This window comes from Rattus norvegicus, chromosome 8 (genome assembly GCF_021556685.1).
Source record: "Rattus norvegicus strain SHRSP/BbbUtx chromosome 8, alternate assembly SHRSP_T2T, whole genome shotgun sequence".
Taxonomy (NCBI): Eukaryota; Metazoa; Chordata; class Mammalia; order Rodentia; family Muridae; genus Rattus; species Rattus norvegicus.
The window spans coordinates 87,660,099-87,667,873 of NC_141541.1; the positions used below are offsets into that span (position 1 = coordinate 87,660,099).

A 7,775-nucleotide genomic window follows, 5' to 3' on the forward strand; every position below is an offset into this window, starting at 1 on the left:
TTGGGGAAATAGTCACACTTTGAATAAAACTTTTGCAATGTTTTCTTAACAGCAGGTTATTTACTGTTAAAATATGAAAAAATAATAAAAAGCGATTTTTCCGGAGGCTGGTCAAGTGACCAGAAGTGAGAAAGTACCCGAGTCTGCCTCAAATTAAGTCTGTCTCCAGATGCAGTATAAAAAGCTGTTTCCTTTATTGCTCAAGGCAGATTTTAAAGCTTTTTATGGAAGAAGCGATTTCCATTATTAAAATATCTGCTATGCTTTTTTATAAAGACAAAAATAATCCACTGACCCTTTGACTCAGAAATTAAAATATTAAATCCATGCCTTTACTCAACATACATTTGAAGACAGGGTTTATTAAAAAAAAAAGCAAGAAATGTGCACTCTTCAGTTGATAGCCTGAGAAAACGTTCAAAGACTTAAATTCATGTGTTTCATTAGTATTTTTATTTGACATTTAGAAACAACAATTCTGCCACTTGAACACGTTTCACCTCTAAAACAAATATCTTTAAGAATTTAAAAATATTTGTGCTCAGGACTATAGAAATATTAGTCCTGGGAAGGAGCCCTTCATTTACAAAAATGACGTTACTAATGTCAGACAAGGCAATTGTGTAACTGGGAACCAAGGGACTTTGTTATTCGAGCCTGAACTCCAGCTCATAAGTTGTGGCTGCCTTACCCAAAGCTTTCACCAACTGTTATCAATTTCCACCCCTCCTTCATTCCCAGGCGGTCTTGCAAAAACAAGTGGAGGAAGGAACAATAATGCAACGATTAAACGCCTCTCCACAAATTCACACCCCCGAATTAAACATCGTTTTGGCTTCCTCAGTACCCATCACCCCCTCCCCCCAACACACATTGCCAGAACATTCTTACATAAAAGCATCATTGTTACACGTGAAAACAGGGACCTAATTTCTTACACCTTTTCTGGAACATGCTTACTGTTTTAGAGTTGAAGCTAAGTAGAGCTGTCACAGCAGCCTGTCTCTTCGGTAGCATCGTCTGGTCTTCACATTGGTAGCAAAGGATTGGCAAGTGTGTGAATGTGTGTGGGACTCTCCCATCCCCGCTGGAATGCCCCAGAACGTCTCTGCTTTCCTTGGCAGATATGAGCACTCTTATATTCTTCTGTCATTTTTCTCTGTAACAGAAACAGCCCAACAGGAGCGATTCTACGGCGGGAGCCTTCACACTGTACGTGGCCCCGCGAGCACTAAAGCATTGGTAAGGAAACGTCCTTGTTGAAAGAAGCCATTTGAGAGAGTGAAATCTTAATCGTTACTTTTTTCCCCTGTTAATCATTTGTTTACTATTGCCAAAACATGAATTGTACAATTTCACCAAGGTCCAAGCACTATCCTAGAGACCTGTAGGAAGGAAATGGAGGAGCTGAATGAAACCAGAAGAACAAGCCACCGGCTGTACACAGTTTTATTTGTCCAGCATAATTTGCTCTGTGTTAATCGACTTAAGAAAAACACAAGGAGACTCTAAATACATTCTAGTCTTTCAAAGAGGGACTAGAGTATTTCTTTTGGGGTTCCTGCTTTTATCTATTTAGACAGTGATCTGTATTTTTAATTTCTCAGCTTTGCTAGTAACGTGCTCAATAGCTAAAGTGAGAAGGGTAAGACTGTAAATTATTTAAGTAATAAAATGAAACTTTAATGTGTATACTGTAGCAAAATTAGTTAAAGTCTCCATAGTGGGAGCGATTTTAAATAAGTAAAATGACTGTGTTTTAGTAAAAAGACACCGACCTCTTCAGACTTTCCCCAGCAGTACTTCTTCTTCTAGTTCTTCTTCTAGTTCTTCTTCTTCTTTCTTCTTCTCCTCCTCCTCCTCCTCCTCCTCCTCCTCCTCCTCCTCCTCCTCCTTCTTCTTCTTCTTCTTTCTTTTTTTAAGAAAAAACTTCTCATTAAGAATTCACAAAAGAAAAAATAAGTAAGTTCTCAGAATTCATTTTTTTATAAACCTAATTTTTGGTTCCTAAATGAAGAGTCATAGTTGGGATCCTGATATGTTATCTTATATGTTTGGTAATTATTTAAACATGAAAACCCTATATTTTTCTTTTTACCTTCCATGTTTTTTTTTAGTTGAAAATAGATTCTTCTCTCATACAATACATCCTGATCACAGTTTCTCCTCCCTCCCTTCCTCCCAGATTCTTCCCACCTTCCCTCTCGCCCAGATTCACTCTCGCTTCTTTTCCCTTCATTTAAAAAAAAAAAGCCTCCGAGAGACAACAACCAAACATGAAAAAATCAAACCAAAAATAAACAAGATACAATGAGACAAGACAACACTGAACAATTATTCTGCTATAATCATAATCAGTACAAGGTACATTGATCATCTCTGGGATTGTCAGATAGTGGCTGTTGGCATCGGGTGTTTTAACATCAATTTGTAATATAATTGATCATGCTTACAGCTTGCAAAGAAAATGATAGCTAATTCCTGGTATTCAGATACATTTGGTGGGAAAATATTCTTATTTAGAATTAACATAATATACTAATCTTATTTACTAATTCTTTTTTTAATAAATTTTTTTTTGTTTTTTGTTTTGTAGACTTATTTATTTATTTTATGTACGCGAGTACACTGCAGCTGTCTTCAGACACACCAGAAGAGGGCATCAGATCCCATTACAGATGGTTATGAGCCACCATGTGGTTGCTGGGATTTGAACTCAGGACCTCTGGAAGAGCAGTCAGTGCTCTTAACCACTGAGCCATCTCTCCAGCCCTTATTTACTAATTCTTAAGTAAGAATTTTTAGTCTCCTTGGGCTCCAAATTTCCCACACCTGAAATAGCAATATTGTGAGAAAGAACATAAAATTTTTGTTAAATTTGTAATAGATTTGCTAAGTATGCTGGTGGTTTGATTTATTATTGTGATTCTGATTTTTACTTTTCTAAAGTATAGATACATTTCATTCTGCTGTGAATGAAGGTAATAGCATATAGGAAAAGAAACTTCCTGTTATGCATGTAGTTTAAATTTAGAATCGTACTGAAATACATGAAGTTGAGAGGCACATGACTCTTCATAATAGACATTATGATTAGAAGAGAAATAAAATCATGACTTCTATACTGGAAAAGAAATAGACGTGAGAAGACTGAGTCTGGACAGCATCCCTGGAATTCTAGAGTTCTTAGAGCTAGGGGGACAAGTATGGTTAGCTGCAAGGGTCAGATGTGGGAGATAGTTTGAAAAGGGCACCTCTAGTTTTTGTTTTAGGTAAAACCCATTAATGCAGTCTCTAGGAGAGTTGATTTACTCTGGGCTAAAGCAGAATTCGAGTCCCTAATGTGGCCTGGAATCTACAAAGTACAGGAGGATGGTCCAAAAGGATCAGCATAAATTCACCACTCCTGCTAGACAGACAGACAGCCCCGTGGTCAGACAGCCCCGCGGTCGGTCCAGGCACAGCTGTGCATCAGTGTGAAATCCACGGAAACTAGGAGGGAAAAACAATACCATTATTTCTGTCCTGTTTTGCTCTAAATGAGCAGGAAAGAATATAAAAAATAGGAAATTGGTATCATGGGAGGTTTTAATTATTATTTTCTTTAGAGAGTAGAAAAATGCATGACTAAAAAGAAAACTCATAAAGTCAGATTTCAAAATATTTTCAGATATTTTCCTTTGAATTTTTTTTAAACAATTGTGTGCACCAATGTGCCCTGCTTTTTATTGAACTCGGGTCCTAGTATTTGAAAAGCAAGCACTTTACTGAGTCATCCATACAAATCCCTCGATTTTCTTCTTTTTTCCCCCATCTTTATTAAATTGGGTATTTCTTATTTACATTTCAAATGTTATTCCCTTTCCTGGTTTCCAGGCAAACATCCCCCTAACCCCTTCCCCTCCCCTTCTATATGGGTGTTCCTCTCCCCATTACCGCCCTCCCCCAAAGAATCCCATTCACTGGAGGTCCAGCCTTGGCAGGACCAAAGGCTTCCCCTTCCACTGGTGCTCTTACTAGGCTATTCATTGCTACCTATGAGGTTGGAGCCCAGGGTCAGTCCATGCATAGTCTTTGGGTAGTGGCTCAGTCCCTGGAAGATCTGTTTGGTTAGCATTGTTGTTCATATGGGGTCTCAAGCCCCTTCAGCTCTTTCAGTTCTTTCTCTGATTCCTTTGAATTTTATATGAGTCAAGAGATATGTATTAACTACTGTCTCAATAGTAATTCAATATCAAGAATAAAGACAAAGGAATACGCGATATGCTAGATAATTATTTCTGAATTATTCTTTAGCTGAAGTATCCAGACAAGTGTTTCCCTTTTAATTTAGCTTAGGTTTTAAATGATCACGTGGTGGCTTCAATACATGCAGTTTTATTCCATGTACTACATGCTTTCAGAAATGAATACATTACTCCTAAATGCCACCCGTTCTTACAGCTGTCATGAGAAAGGGTCCCCTGTCTCAATCTCTCAAGAAAATGTCAGACCATTTTTAACCAGCTCTCTCTTGGTACGAGCTTCCCTTTGCTTTTGTAATGATAACATAACCTGTACCTCAGGAAGCAACTTTGTGTTTTTCTCTGACTTTTTTTTTTCTTTTTGGAGCTGGGGACCGAACCCAGGGCCTTGCGCTTGCTAGGCAAGCGCTCTACCACTGAGCTAAATCCCCAACCCCAACTTTGTGTTTTTAATAGTCTCCTGGTGACTGTGTACCTCAGCGGTGCCCTGTCCTCCGAGAGGTGCCATGTAGTCTGTGGCATGCTCTTCTCATTTTGCTTTAGCTCATATCTTTTGCCCTTAGCAGAATCATAATTCTTTCTTTCATGTGTTTAAGATTTACATGTCAGACATCCCAGTCATCAAAGAGCTCTGATTTTTAAAGATCTTATGCTTATATAACGTAAGTCTGGCTGAAAAGTTCAAATGAGCGAACTCTATATTAACCCCAGATCAAGAATTCCTGAGGACAATGAAAGTATTAGCAAATAATCCGTTTCTCATTTCTGACTGGAAAAAGTATTAATTGTTCTTTCTAAAAACACGAGGGAGCTGTGTTGTGTCGATTTCTCCAGGTTCTTAATATGCATACATGGCTCACTCTTGAGATCCAAGATGAAATGGCTTCATTTATGGCACGACAGATGCATTTTCTATTTCCCCAAGTACATTTTACACTGGATGTATTTAGTGAATCTTGCAGAAAAGGAAAGTCTATCATATTTTAGTTTGTCAATGAAAGGTAGATAAAGGTCAAACGAAGCACAGAGGCATGCCATCAATGACAGAATAACAGAGAAATGCTGCATTAGTCTATTCCAGCATGGCCCCAGCATCGTGTTTGATTTCATAGAGAGGAAACTCCAAATGTGCTCAATGAGATGGACAATATTTGATCTTGTCATTTTACTGATAATATTTAATAATTTCAGAGGATCAAATAATTTTACTTTTAATATTCAATTGTCATATTTATAGATCTTTATTTAAATTAGCTAAAGAGAGATATTTGAGAAAGTTTAACATTTTAAACAGTCTCAAACAGAAATTTTAAGTATAATGTGAAAACATCTATTCTGTTGCCTGCCAATTGTGGATATGATATTTCATTATTACCCTCCTTCTGAATAGTTTGGTACATATTTCTTCCAGAGAGAAGTGTCACATACAAGATTTGATGTCAACAAAGAAGGCTGGATCAATAAGAACTGGATTCAAAGCCAGAACTAGCTACACAATGAGTTTGAGTCCAGCCTGGGATACACGAGACTCTGTTTCAAAAACAAAACAAAAACAAAAAAAATCGATGTGGAAAAAAAACACTGATGCTTTGTGGCTGTCTAATCCTTGGAACTCCATTGGTTTCCCAACTGTTCCATATATATATCTTCTTCTTGTCATGAGACCAACCTTTTAAAATTTCTTATTAATATCACTTGGCTAATGTAGTGTCTGCTATGTTGCTCCAGTACATAGTTACTATTTTCATAACCAATGAACATTTTATAGGATGATACATTGAAATTTGCAAATATCCTAGTCTTCATAAAGCTATGAGTTTTTTGTTGTTGTTGTTGTAGCAGCACGAGCTCATGTTTTTCGATCTTGCTTGATGAGTTCTAAGCCATCACTGTATTGATTTACTTTGATGTTCAAATAATCGGTGGTGTCTGTGGAATACTAAACTTTCCTCTGGATTCTTTAAGCAGATCTTATTTACTTTTTGTACACTTCCTTGTCTTTGACCACAATGACATTCTTATTCTTAAAGTTATGTGTCAGCATGCTCTCTCCTGCATTTTCTTGTTGACTGTGAAGTTGCCATTTTCCCAAAGGGAGTATGGTTGAGGAGTTGAGGTTGTCTATGGAGATGTGAAAGATGGCTGTCTATTTGGATTAGGGTTACAGACACCAGACTGTCTTAGTGGTTGGAGGAAGATTTATGCTTGGGTTACCTACAGGTATGTTTTAATGAATCTACACTGACACATCAATACCAACAACGAACACATGTTCAGTCTGTCTCTATCCTTCCCTGACTTTTACCCTCCTTTTCCATAGTGAAAGAAACCTATCATTCCTTGGGTGTGTTTATTTTTTTGGCAAATTCAATACACGTAGGTAGTCTTTTAAAGACTACTGCTATATAGATATACTGGGTCATAGTCTTGTATAAGGAACTTTTCCCACTTACTAATGCAATACTACATTGGAAATTTTATTCTTTATTGTTGATTATTTTCCTTTTTCTCTGCAATTTTTCCTATATCTCAGCTATTTTTGTGACCATCCATTAAAAAATAATGGCCTTCGCAGGTCTTTGTTTGTAGCTCTTGACATTGAAGAAGTATTCTAGACAGGAATCAGCAATAAATTGTGTGGTCTTGACCTGAAAATCTAGCTGTTGGGTCAGACTTACTCATTACAAAGCTTGAATGGGAGATAAGGCTCTGGCTCTACTAGTTTAGGTCCACAGCAACCTAAACTCTTGAAAAGGAAATGTGACCCAAGAAGTTGCAAGTATATCTATGTCTGTCAATAAACCCAAGTTCTCACAAGCACAACCGTGGGGTCAAATAGAGGCGAAAGGGTAGCGTAGCATTAAGTTAAACTAGGGGCTTAGTGTATGGACACTGGAATCCAAATCTGATGATCTGTAGCCTGTGGTAAGAGATGATTATTCCACCAGGTCCTTGGTTCTTTTCAGAATGAAACGTGTGAATAACCAAGGTTGAATAAAGAGGGTGTGACCCAGATCAGGAAGATCAAAGACAGCCCCAGGGTGTAGACCAGAAGAGGTGTGCAAGGAATGCCAAGGGAAGTACTGGTAAGCCAGGCATTAGACAGGAAGATGGGAGTGCCAAGAGCCAGACATGGTGATTACTTTTACCCAGGGTGACAAAAAGAGGTCAAGATGCATTTATGGTTCTACCCTTGTTTCTTCTTCTCTTGTCAACTGAAAAGAAAAACTAAGACCCATTTGTAAACTAGCTCAGAAATGTTTATGCAAAGAATAAAGCAGAATATTATTGTAATAGCAAAATTATAGCAAAAGAATTATAGCAATATGGGTAATTTTATGTATTTATATAATTTGTTTAGACACACATAAGAACAAAGAATATGAAGATTTTTATGTCTTAATGGTCCCTGTCTTAGTTAGGGTTTTACTGCTGTGAGCAGACACCATAACCAAGGCAAGTCTTACAAAGGACAACATTTAATTGGGGCTGGCTTACAGGTTCAGAGATTCAGTCCATTATCATCAATGT

General features: G+C 37.5%; 1 long non-coding RNA gene across 3 annotated transcripts; it reads left to right on the forward strand.

The window, feature by feature from the left end:
• The first annotated feature begins 868 nt into the window (after window positions 1-868).
• LOC148004265 (uncharacterized) lies at window positions 869-7,553 on the forward strand. Of its 3 annotated transcripts, none has more exons than XR_015628220.1 (5): window positions 921-1,063; window positions 1,169-1,242; window positions 2,186-2,364; window positions 2,597-2,791; window positions 5,656-6,817. It is a non-coding gene; the product is annotated as an uncharacterized LOC148004265 (long non-coding RNA). The 3 variants fall into 3 exon arrangements; XR_015628219.1 differs by having other exon boundaries at window positions 921-1,053; XR_015628221.1 differs by lacking the exon at window positions 2,186-2,364 and having other exon boundaries at window positions 869-1,063; window positions 5,656-7,553.
• The last annotated feature ends 222 nt before the right edge of the window (window positions 7,554-7,775 follow it).